This window comes from Bos indicus, chromosome 18, assembly GCF_029378745.1.
Source record: "Bos indicus isolate NIAB-ARS_2022 breed Sahiwal x Tharparkar chromosome 18, NIAB-ARS_B.indTharparkar_mat_pri_1.0, whole genome shotgun sequence".
Lineage (NCBI taxonomy): Eukaryota > Metazoa > Chordata > Mammalia > Artiodactyla > Bovidae > Bos > Bos indicus.
Genome location: NC_091777.1, coordinates 3,301,094 through 3,321,453, shown reverse-complemented (window position 1 = coordinate 3,321,453; position 20,360 = coordinate 3,301,094). Strand labels below are relative to the sequence as shown.

Below are 20,360 nucleotides of genomic sequence, written 5' to 3'. Positions count from 1 at the left end.
CTAACACTTTCACTTTCCCTGGGTTAAAATGTACGTAAAGGATTTTATTGTATACTGTGCACCGTTACTGTTAAAGCGTTCAGGCTGTTGCTGGTGACTGCCATCTAAGTTGTGTGTACAGGGACCCGAGCTATACACTCTGCCACTTGGCATGATACCCTATTTATTGCTCAAGCAATTTGGGGTGACTTCCGCTCTGTTGCTTTGGGGATTTTCTAACAGTTTTTACTGCAAGAAAAAAAAAAAAAGAACTGAATGAACTGGGGATGGCCAGTGGGAAAAGACTTCTTGAATGATTTCTCTGACTTTCAGTTAAGAGCACATTTAATGGGTTCATGTTTTTCCTCCTTTGAAACTAAATTGACTAGATGGTACTTGAACACAGGAAGATCTTTCTGTATCTTCTCTCATACTTAGTTTCTTCTCTTCTTTGCCATCTTTTTTTTCTTTTTTTGTGATTTCAGCTAGATGCCTTGTTAATAGCTATATATTGAGAATATGCAAGAAAGGTGTGAGATATAAATAAGGCAAGATTGTAGAGAGATAAGGATATCATTTTAGTTGTGGTTAGAATCCTTTCATCACATTTCAGGTGAACTCAAGTCAAGAATGGTGGAGAGCATTTTAGTGACAATCCCCATATTCTAAGCTTCGTTATTTTCTGAGTCTTCATCTATTCAGAAGATGTATTAACAGCATCAGTTGAGTGCTTTTTGGTTCCCCACAGAATTTGACTTTCTTAACAGAGTATAGGATAGTTATCATAGGAGCCTTAGTGTTCAATTCAGCGCGTTACAACAGTTGTATATATCCAGGTAGCCCCTCCTGAAATGAGGTCTGTGTGGTGTAACTCCATTTCCCCAGAAAGCTTCCTCATGCCTTTTCTCAGGTGGTTCTCTTCCCCGCTCCCCTCACACCTTCTGCCCCAGGCAACCACTCATTTTTATTACGATATGTTAGTTTTCCTATTCCAAAATTTGATGTATATCAGTCATATGTTGTGTAACTCTTTTGTTTGTGGCTTTTTTTACTCAGCATGTTTCTTAGACTCACCCATGTTGCTGCTGCTGCTGCTAAGTCGCTTCAGTCATGTCCAACTCTGTGCCACCCCACAGACCGCAGCCCACCAGGCTCCCCTGTCCCTGGAATTCTCCAGGCAAGAACACTGGAGTGGGTTGCCATTTCCTTCTCCATGCATGCAAGTGAAAAGTGAAAGTGAAGTCGCTCAGTCGTGTCCGACTCTTAGCGACCCCATGGACTGCAGCCCACCAGGCTCCTCTGTCCATAGGATTTTCCAGGCAAGAGTACTGGAGTGGGGTGCCACTGCCTTCTCCACCCGTGTTACTGTGTCATATTCATTTATTTCCATTGTATGAGAATATGCCAGTTTATCCATTCTGTTAATGGGCATCTGGGTTATTTCCAAATCTTTTTGAAGACATATGTTTTTATTTCTCTTGGGTAAATAAATACCAGGGAATAGGATTGCTAGGTCATAGGATAGGTGTGTATTTAATGTGAAAAACAGATTGCCAAACAGTTCTCCAAAGTGAGTGCGTTATTTTATATTCTTGCCTGCGTGTGTGAGAGAGTTCCACTTGGTCCATATTCTGGTCCACGTGTGGTTTCGTCAGTCTTTTTTATTTTGGTGGGTGTGGGTTTTCATTTGCATTGCTCTGAAAACTAATAATAATGACATCTTATCATGTGCTTATTGGCCATTTGTATGTCTTTTTTTGTGAAATGTGTCCTCCAGTCTCATTTTTTATCAGTTGTTCATGAGTTTGTTGAATTGTAGGAATTCTTAATATATTCTGGATGTGTGTACTTTGTCAGATATAAATGCTATTACTGAGTATTTCTTTTTTTTTTTAGCTCACAATTATATTTATTTGTTATTTTTGGTTAGACTGGGTTTTTGTTGCTGTGAGTGGGCTTTCTCTAGGTGCAGAGAGTGGGGGCTTTCTCAGGTGCAGACAGTGGGGTCTGCTCTCTAGGTGCACACAGTGGGGGCTTTCTCTAGGTGCAGACAGTGGGGTCTGCTCTCTAGGTGCACACAGTGGGGGCTTTCTCAGGTGCAGACAGTGGGGGCTGCTCTCTAGGTGCAGACAGTGGGGGCTTTCTCAGGTGCAGACAGTGGGCGCTGCTCTCTAGGTACACACAGTGGGGGCTTTCTCAGGTGCAGACAGTGGGCGCTGCTCTCTAGGTGCACACAGTGGGGTCTGCTCTCTAGGTGCACACAGTGGGGGCTTTCTCAGGTGCAGACAGTGGGGGCTGCTCTCTAGGTGCAGACAGTGGGGGCTTTCTCAGGTGCAGACAGTGGGCGCTGCTCTCTAGGTACACACAGTGGGGGCTTTCTCAGGTGCAGACAGTGGGTGCTGCTCTCTAGGTACACACAGTGGGGTCTGCTCTCTAGGTGCACACAGTGGGGGCTTTCTCTAGGTGCAGACAGTGGGGTCTGCTTTCTAGGTGCACACAGTGGGGGCTTTCTCTAGGTGCAGACAGTGGGTGCTGCTCTCTAGGTGTGGACAGTGGGGCTGCTCTCTAGATGCGGACAGTGGGGCTGCTCTGTAGGTGTGGACAGTGGGCGCTGCTCTCTAGATGTGGACAGTGGGCGCTGCTCTCTAGATGTGGACAGTGGGGCTGCTCTCTAGGTGTGAACAGTGGCGCTGCTCTCTAGGTGCGGGTCTCAGGCTTCTCTTGGCAGCGGCTCTTCTTGTAAGCACAGGCTCCAGTGCATGAAGGCTTTGGTAGTTGGGGTACATGGGCTTATTTGCTCCACAATTTGTGGAATCTTCTCCAACCAGGGACTGAACCTGTGTCCCTTCATTGGCAGGTGGATTCTTTACCACCTGGACATTATGGTGTGTGGTTTGTTCTTTTTTTATTCATTTATTTATTTTTGGTTGTGCTGGGTCTTTGCTTTACGAGGGCTTTTTCTCTAGCTGTGGAGAGTGGGGGCTTCTCTCTAGTTGTGGCGCGTGGGTTTCTCGTTGTGGTGGCTTCTCTTGTTGCAGAGCACAGGCTTTTGAGCTTGCAGGCTTCATTAGTGCTTGGGCTCAATAACTGTGGCGCACAGGCTTAGTTACCCACAGCGTGTGGGATCTTCCTGGGCCAGAGACTGAACCCGTGCATGTCCCCTGCATTGGCAGGCAGATTCTTAACCACTGAACCACCAGAAGTCCTATGGTATGTTCTGATGAGCAGAAATTTTAAATTTTGTTCAAGTTCAGTTTATCTTTTTTTTTTTAATGGTTAGTGCTTTTTGTTTCCTAAGAAGTTTCCCTATCCTAAGGTTGAGATGGTTTCTCTTTTCTTTCCCTCATTGTTCTGGTGTGTGCTTAGGTTTTTTTATCTGTCTTGATTATTTTTATATTTAAACAGTCACTTTTTTAAGAATCATGAAAGTAAAAACAATTTAAACTGTTGCTTTAAAAGTTCAAACAGTGCAGAAAGATATAGAAAACAAAATGAAAGTTAATAATTCTATGTTTCTTTTTCTAGACCTCCTCTGTTCAGTGCAGTCCTCATTAAGCATATTTGATGCTTAACATTTAATGCTGAGCATTAAAATGTGACTACTCTAAATTGAGATGTGTTGTAAGTATAAAATATACACTAAATTTTGAACAGTTAGGGGAAAAAAAGCAAACTAGCTCAGTTTTTGTATCCATTTCATTATTGAAGTGGTAACATTTTTAATATATTGGGTTAAATACAATAATTAAAATTCATTTCACCTTTACATTCTTTAATATGGATACTATAAAGTTTTAAATTATATTTGTGACTCTTATTTGTGGTTTCCATTATATTTCAATTGAACAGCTCTGTTCTAGACCTTTTCCTAAGCATTTAGTAATCTTTATATACTTATCTGTGCTTGGGATTTTTTTTCACATGTAACAGTTAGTTTTAGTTACATGAAGTCATCCAAGCCTGTTTTCCTGAAATTTGTCATTTTTGCTTAAAAATACAAAAATATACACACTAACACATATTGTGTTGTGCATATAGATTATTTGATATTTTTCTTAGTGGCTGCATAGTGTTCTGTTTTGAATGTTCTATAATTTATAAAACCATTTCCCTATAGAGACATTTAGTTTATTTACTGTTTTGCTTTCTGATAAACAGTGTGTTTTTAGAGGCTTCTTCATATTTAGAAATCTGATAAAAACAGTTTTCTTCTCAAGTAGAAGTGGTTATTATAGCCAGAATGGGTGAATTGTGTAGAGGAAGTCAAGGTTCCCTTGTCAAGGACAAAATGGCTTCATAACTCTAATCAAAACAGTCTTAGGAGGAGCAGACCCTTTAAGTATAGTGTATTTTTCCTGCTGGAGTTCCAACTGCCTCTCTTTTGTTCATGATCAGTTGTTACACATGATCAGTTACACAGCAAGTTTAGGCTGACAGAGGGTCACAGACGAAAAGAAGCCAGTATTCTGTGCCTGAGCTTAAGGGAATTTTTAATGCTCCCTGTGTAAAAGTTCTTTTGAAAAGCTCTCCTCTTTCTAATTATTTTCCTTTTTCTCTAAGCAAAACATCTTTCCTAATAGTTCTAAAATCTAAAATTTATAGTAAATGGCTAGGCTTCCTTAGTGGCTCAGTGGTAAAGTTAGAGACCCAGGTTCCAATGCAAGACACCCGGGTTTGATCCTGGGTTGGGACGATCCCCTGGAATAGGGAATGGCAACCCACTCCAGTATACTTGCCTGGAGAGTCCTATGGACAGAGGAGCCTGGCGGGCTACAGTCCATGGGGTCGCAGAGGGTTGGGCATGACTGAGCGACTAAGCATGCACGCATAGTATATGGCCAGTCGTTTTGTAGTAAGAAAGTCTGTAAGAGAACTCACCTGTAAGCATTAGCAAGAGTGAGTGAGGTGAGATTATTTACATATACTTTGGTCAGTTTAACATCTGTTTGTGAGTGTTGAAATGGGCCAGCATGTTATTTCCATGATTGTGGCCTGGGAAATGTACATCTTTTTCAATCAGCATATGTAACTGATAAATCCAGCCCTTGAAGTAGCTTTTAGAGGGAAGTGGACAGATGGGAGCAGCTGCTCCAGCAGAGGTGTGTTGGGTGGCTCCTCACCGCTCTATCTCCAGGCCAGAATTGTTTTGGTTCCTGAACTGGGAATTGAGTCTATGATCTGACTCCCGGCCTGGGAATTCCTTTGAAACAACAGGGTCATGAACTTTATCTCAAGGTTGATAAAGTTAATTTCCTTTTTCAGGTATCAGTTTGCCTTTAGAACTTTGTAGCTAAAATGTTCCCTTGCTAACACTTTTATTTACTCCTTCCCTTACACATGTTCTGGCTTATTTAGGATTCACACAGGCTTTCGAAGAGTGCGTGTGTATGTGTTCTTTTAAATTTGTGGGTTACAGAGGTGCAGGAAGAAAAGTTAGCACTTTCTTATGTTAAAATGCAATGATTTTTTTTTGCCCCCGTGAAAGAAAACCTGGAAAGAAAAGTTGGATGAACTTTGCAAGCAGTTTAAGAAGTAGAATGATTTCCAAACCTTAAACCCTGGATTGAGGCACAAGTAGAGTACTTCTGTTAGGTTTTCTGTTGACTCTTTCATGAAGAAGATATTTGTTGCTCTGAACCTGGTCTGAGTCTTTTCAATTTCCAGTTTTGATTGGATACTGGAACCATTTTGTGGGCAAGTGTATATTGCTTCCTTAGAGAACTGGAAAGTTCCACTGATCTGGATCCTTTGGCAGTCAGTTGACACTTTGTCGGGACTAGTGAGCACTCCTGGGTCCAGTCTTGAACTTGCGGGTGTGCCCCCGCCCCAGTATTGAGTTATTTGTGAACAGACATAAAAAACATATACATCTTTCTATTTATAATAGAGGGAAGAAAACACTGTCACGAATATTACTGCTGGCTCCTTCTTTGGAAGTGTGTGCACACACATGTGCATGTGTGTGTGTTTAGTCACGCAGTCGTGTCCGACTCTGCGACCCCATAGCTTGCCAGGCTTCTTTGTCCATGGGGATTCTCCAGTGAAGAATACTGGAGTGGGTTGCCATGCCCTCCTCCAGGGGATCTTCCAAACCCAGATATCAAATCCAGGTGTCCCACATTACAGGCAGATTCTCTACCATCTGAGCCACCTGGGAAGCCCAAGAATACTGAGTGGGTAGTCTGTCCCTTTTCCAGGGGAACTTCCCTACCCAGGAATCGAACTGGGGTCTCCTGCATTGCAGGCGGCTTCTTTACCAGCAGAGCTACCAGGGAAGCCCTCTTTGGGAATAGGTAAAGTATTATCATGGCCTTTTGACTTGGGTAGATCTGCCATGAAAATGCAGTTTTCAACTTGAGTTGTAGCCACTCCATGCCACAGGGACTGGTGCTTGTGTGCAGGCAAAGCTCTGTATTTAACTGGGCTCTCTCAGCTGGGTCCATTTTTCTGGTGATTGACTCCATTCCAGTTTTCTACCTGGTTTTGGTTGCTCTTTAGTGCCTTTTTAAACACTTGTTTTTCCAGTTTTATCCAGAGTTGATCATTGTTATCTGATTGTGGGAGGGTTAGTCCATAAAATGTACTCCACCATTACTGCATTATTCGATTTTAAAAATAGTTTCTCTCTTTACTGTCCCACCACAAGTATATGTTTAACTTTGCCACTCAGCTTCAACTAGCATATATATATAATTACTTTCTTAAAACTTTTAATGGGCTTTGAGTAATTCCACCTACTAATACATTAAACGTTTAAGGTGCTGTAGGAAGACAACTAGCCAGTCACCATGGTGAAATTTGTGATGTGTTGAAGGCCAAATAATCCAGAGCATATTGTAGCTGCAGATAAGTAACTTGGTTTCCATCTTGTTGCCAGTCTACTCAAAGCATACTGTAAAACCTTTACCAAAATAATGCAGTAGATGGACCAGGGTTTAGTAGGATTAAAAATGAACAATTGACATACATTTTTAAAGAAATTTATTTTGACTGCACGCAGCCTTCATTGCAGTGCACGCGGGTCTCGCTTGTTGTGATGTGCGGGCCTCCCCTTGCGGCGGGCTGGCGTCTAGTTGCGGCGTGTGGGCTTAGTTTTCCCACAGCGTGTGGGATCTTTGTTCCCCGACCAGGGCTCAAACCCGCATCCCCTTCAGTGGAAGGCAGATTCTTGGTCACTGGACCACCAGGGAAGTCCTGATGTACATTTATAAATGCCTAGATTAGTGGTTCTCAAACTATTTAGTCTTAGGACTTCTTTACATGCATACAAATTACTGAAAACCCCAAAGAGCTTTTGATACCTGTTCCTGTATTAGAAATTAAAGCTAAGAAATTATTCAGGTAGTAATAAACTCGTTGGAAGTGAAAGTGTCAGTTGTTAAGTCATGTCCAGCTCTTGTGACACCATGGACTGTCAACTTCCAGGTTCCTCTGTCCACGGAATTCTGTAGGCAAGAGTACTGGAGTGGGTAGCCATTCCCTTCTCCAGAATAAACTCATTACATGTTAGTAAAAGTAGAATTTTTATGAAAAATAAATATATTTTCCAAAACAAAAAAAAAAAATTCAGAGGAATGGCCTTGTCTTACATTTTAGTTTAGTATTATCTCTAGAAAGATACTCAAGCAACTAATAACAGTATTTGTCTCAGAGGAGCCAGAATTTGGTAACTAGAAGATAGGAGAGGGAAGGAAGGCATATTTTCAATTTGAATTTTGTGCCTTATACATTAATTACCATTTAAAAAATGTAAATGATTTAATAAAGCCCTTATCTTTTCTTCTGGCAGAAAGGTGCTTAAAGTAATAGATTTTCAAAAATTATTTTATTTTAGATACTTATATTTAGAGGGGAGAAGAACCTCAGGAGACACCTCCTCAATCTAAATTCAGTTCCCACTGTCTTTCTCTTATAGTCCCTGATTCTTTTCTTTTGTAACACTTACCTCAACTTGTAAGTACATAGATTTTGTTGTCTATTTTATTTTTTCACCTTTCTTCTCCCTCACTAGATGGTTAACTCCCTGAGGGCATGAATCAAATCTATTCACTCTTCTCAGTCTAGTACTTGGTTCATAATGGTTTCTCAGCGAACATTTATTAAACGAATGAGGATCTATGGGAAGCTCACATCAGTTTCCTATTTGTCAGTGCTGAGCAGTTCTGGCCAGTTGCCGGAATACAAATATCCTGCCCGAACACCATTTCTTTATGGGTAAAAAGCTTCCTGCATTTGTTCAGGCTCCCCATAGATTGTGTATTAGATGAGCAATAAATATTTAGTAAGCAATTCGGAAGATGAGCGTCACAAGAGGAGGCCGCAGAATGGGTTTGTGCTCATACTTTCATGCATGAAGCCATTTTGCTATTTTAAAGATTTCCTTCTCCATCTCATTCTTTGATTTATGTTTTTCTCTAAATAAAATAAACATTAGGGGGGAAAAAAAGGCCAAATCTGACTCTAATGCTAAGGTAAAGAGCATTACACCAAACATTTCTTTGTTCCTGGATGAAGATGGCCAAACGTTTCATCTGTTTCCCTGCGGTGGTTCTTTTAGTGTTCTCAGCTCATTCACCGCTGGGTCGTCAGAGGCAAGCAGGTGGATTTCAAAGCCAACACTTTGCTCGTGAGCCCCTCCATTGCCGTAAGATCTGCCCCTGCCGTAGTAACAAGAGCTGATGCTCTTGCTGTAGCCACTGAGGTCCACTCCTTTGCCTCAGGTTCCGTGTAATCTCACTATTTCTAAAAAGCTTTATTCTCTCTTCTATACAAAACAACCCTGTGGAGCAGAAGATTTATAGTTATTAGTAGAAGAGCACACGGTGAACTGTATTTTCATAGTAAAGTCATTCTTTTCCCATCCGTGATCGGATCTTTCACTTAGGTTTGCTTAGTAAGTGTAGGAATGAAGAGCAGAGTGTATGCTTCTGGAAGGTACCTCAGCTCATAGCTTGTGCTGGAGATCATGCCACAGTTTTTTTGGAGCTATGGTGAGTGTATTTTATAAACCAAAAATCAGCACACCTGCTGTAACAAAATTTTTTTCATTTGTAGTTTCATTTACCAGAAAAGTCATACAGTGGTATTAAAAAATAAGTCAACATCATGGCTGGTCCTAAAGGGATTATGCTATGTGGAATAAGCTTTGTGGGTTTTTTCCCCTAAATAAATGCCTTTGCCAAAATTTTTGAAAATAATAATAATAAGGATGTCCTCCCTGGTGGTCCAGTGGCTGAGACTCCATGCTCCCAATGCATAGGGCCCAGGTTTGATTCCTTGTTGGCAAACTAGGTCCCACATGCTGCAAATAAGATTCCATATGCCACAACTGAGACCCTGTGCAGTGAATAAAGAAAGAAAATTTAAAAATAGTAAGTCAAATATAGTTATACATTAAGGAGTAGAGTAAAAAAGTTGGGCTTGTCCAAGAATATCCAGGACATAAAGATGCTTTTCCTAGAAGGAAGGCAGGAGGTTGACTCTTTAAAAAATTGGAAAGCTGTGTTTTGATTTCCACTTTATTGATCTTTCAGCACAGTGTTGGCATCAGCATTCCTAGAACTGTAGCCTGGCCCCACCTCTCTACCCAGAGTAGGATGCTGCACCACAGACTACACAAAGCCATCATAGATTTCTATTTTTGCTGCAAAGGACATTTTTTACTTAAAGCCTGTAGGCCAGACAGGTAAAAACAGGAGAATATAATGGTGTCCCAGGACTGTCCATTTGGCCGTCATCACCTAATTTGTATAGATCATACACTCTAGGAAATAGCAAGTGTCTGATGGTGGCAAAAGGACCTCTGGGAAAAAACAGCTTCATTGACTACCTGGATTTTTCTGAGTTTCTTCATCTTATACAAGTAACTTCCTGTAGTTATGGGAATTGGTCAAGACAAGCTCTTTTGCTTGTTTTTCTTAGACGTCACTCCAATCCGTGCCATAGCTGCACATTGCAGAATAGTAGAAGGAAAAGAACAAACAAATAACAAAAGTTCTGAAAACAAATTCAAGGAAACCAGAGGAACCAAAGAGGAAACTGACATGAGAAATTCAGAAAGAGCCCGGCCTAGTTGAAAACATGCCCGTGCGTGAGTTCAGAGGTTTTTTTCCGTGGTATACTTATGGAGGCTACAGGTGCCCTGGGAGTTCTATTGTGTATTGTAAATGTTTCATTCTCTGAACTTCTCTAGTCCTTATCCCTTTCTAAGTTTTTGTAATATCTGACTGAACATTGTTTTGAGATGGAATTTTTAGTTCCTGCTGTACCTCTTCTTGTCCCAAAGTAACAAACTCTAATAGCAATATCACTCTGGGAGGCATTTATGGGGACCTGAATCTGTGACTGTAGCCCAGAATTTCACCTGTGAAAGTTCTCATTACTGGGTAGTGGTTGGTATTGTCATTGTGCTCAGGACCATGTATGTTTACATGTTGAGGTCATGAGCCCCACCAGTGGGAACCCAGCTTACTTGGTTTACTTACCTCTGTATCAGCAGCACCCAGAAGAATTTATGTTAGAAACAGGCACTTAATAAATATTTGTTGAATTAATGAGTGATTTTAGGAAGGAGATTGGGGAAGGAGTGTTTTGAAAGAACAGCCCAAAATGCATCTTAACACTGAAGAAGTTGAACATTCCCCTCAACATTTCCTTATGCACACGTGTAGATGTTTCTCCTGGTCTGTTTTGGGAAGTGTTTTTAACCATGACCCCATAGGAAGAAATATAATAAGATAAAATGCACTATTTGTGTGTAATGAGGTAAAAATATAACATTTTATTCCATTTACTTTTATTAAAATAAAATACTGATTGTACCCACTAAATTGACTCAAGATCCATTAGATTAAAACCAACAGTTTGAAAACTGCTCTAAGAATGACCGGGTCTAGAATGTGTTTAAATGTTAACCTAAGAAGATAATGTCAGTTTGTTTTTGAAGTGGTTGAATCAGTCTAGCAGAAAATGAGAGTTCCTATTGCTCCAGTCCTTGGCATTGGCAGACTTCAGTATTGCGATTTTCGTGGGTGTGAAACGGTATGTAACGGTAATAGTAAACACTATTAAGATGCAACTTTTCCTATAGCTTCAATTTGCATTTCCCTATTACTGATTCAGTTACCTAGTGGGGAGACAGTTGTTTACTATTAGAGTGCACTTTGATGTTTCTACCTAAAGATAAAGTATGTCTTAACTGTTCTTGGATCTTGAGGTTTTGAAAATCTAAGGAAAATTGTGGACCTGCCTCCTAGAAAAATTACACATATACTGAGAATTCTTGACCAGTGTAGGACCTTCAGAGAAAGAACTAGCTGGTGAAGAGTTCCCACGGACTCCCAAAAAGAGAGACGGTTAATTCTCTGTTCCACTAAGTCAGGTACTGTGCTGGGTGGAGGCCTCCTCCTCCATACCAGCACCACTGCCCTTCCTGAAGCTTTCTGGAAAAGTGTGATAGGGCCCACAGCTTTGCTCTGGTGGCAGAATTGGTTGGTGTCTATCATGGGGCACCAGTATACATGACATCACGTGTATAGACAGTGTGCTAAAGACAAGTGAAAGAGCAGAGGCTGAAACTGAACCTAACTGAAAAAAGTTGAAACTGAAAGCAACTAATAAAAGACTCTGAGAATATCCAGAAGAGAGTGGCTGGGTGCATGTTTTTTCCTACATGAGATGATAGATTGAACTAATTTTATTTAAATCTAAATAGGATAGTCTAGTAGTCTTGAGGCCCTGATGGGCTTTGGTAACTGATATGAGTTACATGGACCCCAGTTACACACAACATTATTTGTATTATGATACAGTTAACAAGTAGGTATAATTCTACATGGGTAAATTCATCTCAAGGGGGAAATGGTTTATGCTTTCTTTGATCTGCCAGTACCATAGATTTCTTTTTTTCTGCTCTGTTTTCCCTACGGCTTTTCTTACTCATCTAAGGCCAGGATTTAGAATTTATCCCATTACTTTGGCTCCAAGGAACTTTATTTACTACCCAGCCATGTGATTCAGCACCCATTCAGTGGTTGACTAATTAGATACATCATTCTCTTTAGAGTCACCTCCAGCCTTCCCTGACTTCTACTCCAAAGTCACCACATCTGTGAAATAAAGCTGTTTTGTGGTATAAGGACCCTTGTATTTACTTTCAGAAGGAACATCCTTCCAGAAGTCATTTTTTATTTGATTTGGTAAGAAGTATGTGTGGGTACGGTACAAGACAGGTATTCCAAGCTCTATGGGGAGACCAGCATTTAAAAAGATAGAAAGTATGCAAGATACAACCAAGTAGAAAACTAGTTGTCTCTAGTGGATCATTTTCAGCTTTTGTTGGAGTGTATCCATTAGCAGTGCAAATGTGGGGTTGGATAGCACAATAAACAAACACTGAAAACTTGAGACTGTATTTATGAAACTCTGGCCCTCAGAGAAATTGACCATGGTCAAGGAGACCATGAAGCACATCCCTATTGGATCACAGGTAGTTATTCTTTTATTCTGAATTCAAAACCAGTTACTTCTAACGGTCCTGAATATGTCTCCAAAATGTGCTCAGGGTTGGTATCCCTGGAGAAAAGACAGGAGAGTCTGATAGGAGGTGAGCCACTTGCCTTTGTATAATATGGAGGTGCTGATGGTCAGGGAAACTCCTTAATGGTGGCAAAGGCATGTTAAAAAAACAAAAACAAAACTGGCTTCATGGTTTGGCAAACACAAGGTATGAAATTTGATGGTTTTGTTGTTTTTTTTTTTTTTGCTAAGAGTTGGGGAGTAGGTGGGCAGAATTAAATGCACAGACTGACTAAAACTTCAACACACTTGATTCACTTCATAGCATATCAGCCTCTGCTGCTGCTGCTGCTGCTGCTGAGTCGCTTCAGTCGTGTCTGACTCTGTGCGACCCCATAGACGGCAGCCCAGCAGGCCCCCCCGTCCCTGGGATTCTCCAGGCAGGAACACTGGAGTGGGTTGCCATTTCCTTCTCGAATGCATGAAAGTAAAAAGTGAAACTGAAGTCACTCAGTCGTGTCCGACTCTTAGCGACCCCGTGGACTGCAGCCCACCAGGCTCCTCCATCCATGAGATTTTCCAGGCAAGAGTACTGGAGTGGGTGCCATTGCCGTCTTTGATCAGCCTCTGCAGAGCTTAACTATTTTGGAGCTGGTGGTGTGAATTATTCTCTGTTAATAAGAGTCTGGCTTTTTTCCCCACATTGGAGAAAAGAAGCTTGTGTACATTTTACCCACCTTGGCAGTCCTCAGACTTTTTGTTTTCAGGACCTCTTAGCACTCTTCAAAATTGTTGAGTTGGTTTATAACTGCCATTTATAGTGTAAAAAGTTAAAACTGAGAACAACTTAAAATATTTATTAATTCATTTTCAAATAACAATAATGAACTTTGATACATGTTAACATAATATAAATAACTATATTTACCAAAAAAAATTGGAGTCGTGCTGTGATTTTCTGTCTTTAACATCTGGTTTAATAGGAGAGCAACTTCCTAGGTGACGCAGTGAAAAAGAACCCGCCTGCCAATGCAGGAGATGCCAGAGACACAGGTTTGATCACGAGGTCGGGAAGGTCCCCTGGAGAAGGAACTGGCAGCGCACTCCAGTATTCTTGCCTGGGAAGTCCCATGGACAGAGGAGCCTGGCGGGCCACAGTCCGTGGGGTTGCAACAAGCTGGACACAACTAAGCACACATGCGCATCTTAACAGAAGATAACTGGACTCTCAGATCTGCTGCTCCATTCAGGCTGTTTTAAAATATGTTACTTTGGCTGGTCTTATACCGATACATAGTTGGTAAAGGAAGGAGTATTTTTTTCTATTTTTTTTCTTATTTTTCTTATTAAGGAAGGAGTATTTTAATAGCTATTTAGATCATTTTGGATATTGTTCTACGGTACTACACAAAAATATGACTGATAGTTTTTGTTTTTTTTCCCTATAAGAAAGCATTACAACTTTTTTTTGTCATAGCAAAACTGAAAAGAATCTAAATACCCAGTAACCCAGTAATGTAACTAATGAAATACAGTATATCTACACAATGGACTATAATGTAGCTGTTAAACCCTAAGATCAGTATGTACTTACTGGGAAAGCCTCTGAAGTACATTATTAAAAAAAAAAAAAAATACAGGAGACTAGAAATAGCAGTTTAGTGAGAGGGTGAGCCAGCAGGAGCCTAGCTTCTTGGCTTCAAAGTCCAGGTCTGCTGCTTCTAGTTACAGAACACTGGAAAGCATCTTACATTTCTCTGTGCCTCTCCTACTATCCTTTGCTTTGGGTGAACTCTCTAGGTGACCCTTATATTTCTGAAACTTTTAGTTCTAAATAATGGTCTCAATCCAGCAAAAATATCCAGGGTTCCCACATCCCCAGTACCCACAACAAAGAGAGAAAAAGTTCTTTTGCCTTCGATAACTAGGAAGTCACTGGGGACCTCCACCAGCTGGTTGCAGAGGAGTAAGACAGTCCAAATGTAGTGGGAGAGGGCAGGAGCCAGGGGTGTGCGAGGGATGCAGCAAGTGAGGGCAGACTCTACAACTCTTTGTAGTTGAGAGCAACTACAAAGGGAAAAGCGAAAATAGAAGAAGGAGGTGTATCTAAAGAAGGGAGACTGCTGAGGAGGTAGAAGAGGATGGATGGAATTCTCAGCTCAAGGAGTGCATTAGTTTTAGAATAGAAGCTACTAGAGTACACGTGCGGCCCTCCCAGCTCCTATCAGTCATCACAAGGGGGCTATGGCAGAAACGCAGACCACGGCATGAACTACCAGTACAGATAAAGCCCCCGAGGGGGTGAAGATTTGTACCTTCTGTACTTACCCTCCCATTTTAAGATTCTGTTTTATGCATCACAGTTAACATGTCAGCCGGCCTCTCCAGGCCCCTCCGCCCTCTCCTGTCCACATTGACGTGTTGTGAGGTGCACCTGGTCACACCCGTGACCCGTCCTGTGACCCATATTTAGCTGTGTTTAGGACTCCGTGTCTTCATTGGTTTGTTAGCTGCCATTACAACTTTGAGCAGAGTTTTTTGAGTTCTTGCAGTTAAGTATCCCTCTGTCTATTTACGATTGGTATTAGTGTTAACTCAATTTGTCTTTAAATAGTCACGGAAGGGGTACGTCATCTGTTAATGCTTTTGTGAAGTGAGTTAAACGAGCTTTCTGTATTTTAATGCTTGTGTGCTCTAATTGCTTCTATTCCAAAACTAATGCACTCCTTGAGCTGAGAATTCCATCCATCCTTTTCTACCTCCTCAGCAGTCTCCCTTTAGATACACCTCTTTCTTCTATTTAAGCTTTCCCTTTGTAGTTGCTCCCAGGGTCTGCCCTCACTTACTGCATCCCTCGCACACCCCTGGCTCCTGCCTTCTCCCACTGCATTTGGCTTCTGTCTTACTCCTCCTTGGTAGTCATTGGTGGAGGTCCCCAGTGACTCCACAATGCGGGAGCCCCGGCTTCAATCCCTGGGTAGAAGATCTCCTGGAGAAGGCAATGGCACCTCACTCCAGTACTCTTGCCTGGGAAATCCCATGAACGGAGGAGCCTGGTAGGCTACAGTCCATGGGGTCACAAAGAGTCGGACAGGACTGAGCGACTTCACTTTCACTTTCACTTTTCAGAGTACACAAGCATAGAGCCTCCACATGGGGAGAATGGCCTGGAAGTTAAGATGGATCCTGCTTGATTGTTCTTACTTACAGTAGGAAAGAGGAGATGATGTTAGGGACTCAAGGAGTGTGGTGATGGCTGGAACAGTCTCTGGGAAATGGGAAAGGGGAGCTTCCTAGAGCCACTCCCCAGGACTTCTGAGCAGCTTTAAGAGCAGGTCTGAGTCTGGAAATCATAGATCTGTGGGGTCAGTGTGACTGTGATCTTCCCTGGAAGCCTCAGGAGCAGGATTGCAGGCATAACACGTGTCTTCAGGGCCATGCTGCTGGTTGTCTCTGAGGACCTCCAGCACCCCGAGAGCCAGTGACTAGATCTGCCGTTCCTCACTGTTTTGCTGCAGGCAAGCTCCGGTAGGCAGCACAACCTGTCAAATAGGGAGAATAGTACATATAACTTGCCTCATAAAAAAGCAGCACCTTGATTTCCCTGTTTAAAAACATAATACAAAACATTGACGAGCTCAACAAAACACACAGTGGCTTTATGCATTAGCACCTGTTTCAGCAGCACACCGAATTCAGATACTTGGATTTCTTTCTTTAATACACAGAGTTCTCCAGTGGTAGTTTCTTAAAGCTTAGTTGCAACATGGAATCTGAAAACGTACCAGTAAGCATTTTGTACTATCATATGAAAATCTTTGGTCTCACTTGCATCTTGAATGAATTTTTTTAACCAATACAATGATTTGTAACACCACGCACTAGTCATTTTAGGCATTTGTAGAATGCTAGTTCACTGGATTACACAGAGCTAATGTTGACTGATTTCATTAACAAGTTGCATTCGTTAATATCACCACCAATCTCATCAGAAAGTCTTTAAGTTCTGGGAAGCCATCCAGCTCACAGTGGTAGATCCAAATTTCCCAGAATTCTAAATCTCAGAATTTTTCACTGGCAGCAAATACTGTCAGTTGTTCTCCTTCAAGTGAAAGATTCGTTCGTTTTTCAGAAATGAGAAAATATCTGCCAAGTACCCAACTATGAGTAACCATAGTTTATCTGGAAAAGCAGATTTAGCTTGCAGCTCGGTTGTACAAATGCTTTTCCTAGGGACCACCACTTTTGGCAAGAGTGCTTACTTCTACTTCATAAAATGGAATATTAAAAAGATATCTATTAAAGAATTAAGGTTTAATAAGTTAGCCTTATTTTAATAAAATTATATTTATTTCATTACAAATGGGATTATAATTGTATGTAAAATGTTTATTTCCCTTAATTTTTATGGCTTTTGGGTTTTCTTTTTTAATAAGAATAAAGCTCTTATTTTAGAATAATTTTATAGTGAGCAATCTGAATAATTTCTTTCAGAAAAGTTGCTAAAATGATATGGAGAGTTCCCATATATTTTTAATCTAGCTTCCCCTAACTTTAACAATTATATGACCATGGGACATTTGTCAAAATTAAGATATCAACAAGAGGACAAAACTTAACCAAATTCTAGATTATATTCCAATTTTCCCATAAGAGTTCAATCCAGAATATCCCATTACATTTAGGCAACAATATTTTCTCCACCACTTTTAAGGAAATAAATAAATTTAAGATTTATGGAAGAGTTGCAGAGACTGAATGACGAGTGCCATGTACCCTCCACCCAACTTCCCCTAGTGTTAACATCTTGCATGATAACACTGTTTGTCTAAAACTAATAGACCATCAAGGCCACAACATTTTTATACCATCAAGGGGATACTTCCCCTGCAGATATGTCTTAGATTCGGGGCGGGGGGCCTCCACATCTGTGAGCCTCACACTCTCACGACTTCAAGCGTGGAGTCAGGCAGACCAGGGCTTTGCACCCCACCCCAGCCATTTCCGGGAGTGTGACCTCCCTAATCTCAGCTTCCCCCTCCACAAATGGGCAGATATAATGACAGACACACAGCAAATTGCTGCTTTATTCTTAAGTGAAATTGCCTTATTTTTTTCCTTTCTTTCTCTCTCACTCTCTCTCTTTTTTTTTTTTTTAACCTTTTTGACCTGGTCATAAGGAATCCTTTTGGCAAAGTGTTGTGCTAGTGATAGAAAGAAGAAAGGAAAAGGTCTCTATCCTCAAAGGACTGAAATCCTTGTGAGGAAGAGAAGTACCCCTCCAACTATGACAAGTTATTCTTTGTTTTAATTTTATTATTTTTGACTGTGCTGGGTCTTCACTGATGCCCGGGCTTTTCTCTAGTTGTGGCAGGTGGGCTTCGTTGTCCCACAGCATATGGGATCCTACTTCCCCAACCAGGGATCGGATCCACATCCCATGCATTGGAAGGTGGATTCTTTTTTTTTTTTTTTTTTCTTTCTTTATTTGCCTATTGGAAGGCAGATTCTTACCCACTAGACTACCAAGAAAGTCCCTGTTCAAATATTTTTCTTAGGAAAAATAGAGAGAGAGAGGTGTATAATACCAATTGAAAAATATAGGAAATCACTGGTAAAGTTAAAAATACACATATTTCTATTAGAAATTAACGAACCCAAATAAGAGAAAGAAATATGAAGATTGCCCATGTATTTAAAAAAAAAAGAAAGAAACCTAAGAAATTAACATTGGTCTGTGATTAACTAAGCAGCAGACATTATTCAGATCTTACCAGTTTTCCCACTGATAATCCCTTTTCCGTTCCAGAATCCAAACTGTGATTCCACCTTGCACTCAGTTGCCATGTCTACATAGTCTCCTCTGATCTGTGATGGTTTCTAGTTTTGTATTTCATGCCTTGACACTGTTGAAAACTACTGATCATGTATTTTGTAGAATGTTACTCCTCTGAGTTTTCCTCATGATGAGGCTGGGCTTATGGAAGTTTAGAGAAACTGCCCAAGAAGTGGCGTGCCCTTCTTATCACACATAATACCAACTTATTACTGGTGATGCTAACTTTGATCATTTGGTTAAAGTGGAGTCTGTCAGGTTTCTCCACTGTAATATTTTAATTTTTTTCTCTTTACCTTTTTTTTTAGTTGATATTAACAAAAGAATATTGATGCTTCTTACTGAACCTGAGCTCCCCAAATGCATTGTGGCACCAACTACTTGTTACTCTGGAAGGATAGATTAGACCATCTGCATTTTTCTAAGGGAAGCTCAGTCACTTTTCAGGGGTGGGGTGGGGAAGTCCTGATGACTGACTGGATTTTCAAGTCTTTATTAGGCAGCAAAATACGACCTCAGAGGAGAGGAATGGAGCAGGGTTATTTCCAGAGTTTGGATGGCATGCGACTCTCTTTCATAGGGAGTGTTGGTGTTTTTTTTTGGAGTGGAAGTTTTTAAGAGTTATCTTAGAAGATTCAAGTATACGCAATGTAGAGTATCTAGAAATTTTGTAGTTTATTCTTATTTCCGTCATCCTGTCTGTCCATCTGCTACGATGTGCAGTAGATCATTTACTCCCAGAGAATTTTGGCAAATTAGTATTCCTGGTTCTTGGGCTGTTTAATTTACATTTCACCAGGAGCTTTCATATCAGAATCCAGGGCACAGTCTCACCACTGTTCTGTTACTAATACTAGGCAGACTAGTAAGCCCTGTGTCTAGCAGAATTTAAGCGAGGCAAGTCCTCGTGGAAGATGGATTATGAACGCTGAAATTTACACTGTCATTGAGTTCTGTTATGTTCTCTTAATGAACATTTCCGTTTTCTTGGGTGGAAGCTCAGAAGCCTCGAGACCTTATCGCAAGAAGGCCTTGATTATTCCCTGGTGCAGCTTCGGTGCAGTCACTGATTACTTGACTAAGTTTTATGGCGGCCAGACACAAACTCAGGACCAAGTAACACGTGTCTTAAAAAGATCAGCAGTTCCCAGGATTTTAAAAGTTACTGTCACTTTCCTTATATTCCTGCTTCCACCTTAGTCTGCCTCAAACCAGTCACTGTAGGAACAGATTATTTTAATCTCCTATTACCAAGTCTCTCACAGCTTTTAGGGACATTCTTTGTAAATTATATTGTTCCTGGACTGTTCTTAAAGATCATTATTTTCATTCAGAGATGTATTTTGAGTAGTCTTTCATTCAGCATTCCTTTTCTTTTTTGCTTTTCTTCTCATGTGAATATATATGTATATATGTCTACTATAAAACATTGTACATGAGCTATAATACTGTTGATTGGTTATGAATTATATTGTTGTTTTATAGGTATTTTTCTAATAGGCATTCTTCCCATGATTTTGTGGTTTAAGTCCCACTTCCTCTGTTTCCTTATTGAGGTGAATGTAATTCATGTAACATAAAATGAACCATCTTAAAGCATACAAATCAGTAGTATTTAGTACAGTCTCATTTTTGTGCAGTCATCACCCTGATTCCTTTTTTACTGTTTGTGTGTAGCAATGAAAAAACTTGTATAGGCCTCCAAAGCCTTGTATATGCTGACAGGGCAAGCTTTTCATTGGCTTCAGAATTTATGCCCTAGTACTGGAGGTTAGTTAGTTAATTGTTAGTTTCATCCATAGCCAAGCAATTGGTCCATTGGGTTTTAAGTTACTTGGGTTTTTACAGCACATTGTCTTAACCATAATTGTCCTACCCCTCTTATTTAAAGAGTGCTAAAATTGTTCCTGCTGCTTTAATTTGGGGATAAGGGGGAAGTTGTTTCTTAATGAGATTCTTGAAATGTTATAATTAAGCAAATGCTTTTTAAAAATTCTGCAGGAAATGTTGCAGTCTCGTCTGCTGCTCA

At 40.7% G+C, this 20,360-nt stretch overlaps 1 protein-coding gene and 1 pseudogene across 1 annotated transcript in view; both read left to right on the top strand.

Moving 5' to 3' along the window:
- CFDP1 (craniofacial development protein 1) overlaps nt 1-20,360 on the top strand; it is a 104,363-nt gene that overhangs the window by 43,187 nt on the left and 40,816 nt on the right. The window lies entirely within an intron of this gene.
- The window catches only part of LOC139177026 (large ribosomal subunit protein eL34-like), a 50,063-nt pseudogene that overhangs the window by 14,352 nt on the left and 15,351 nt on the right, over nt 1-20,360 (top strand).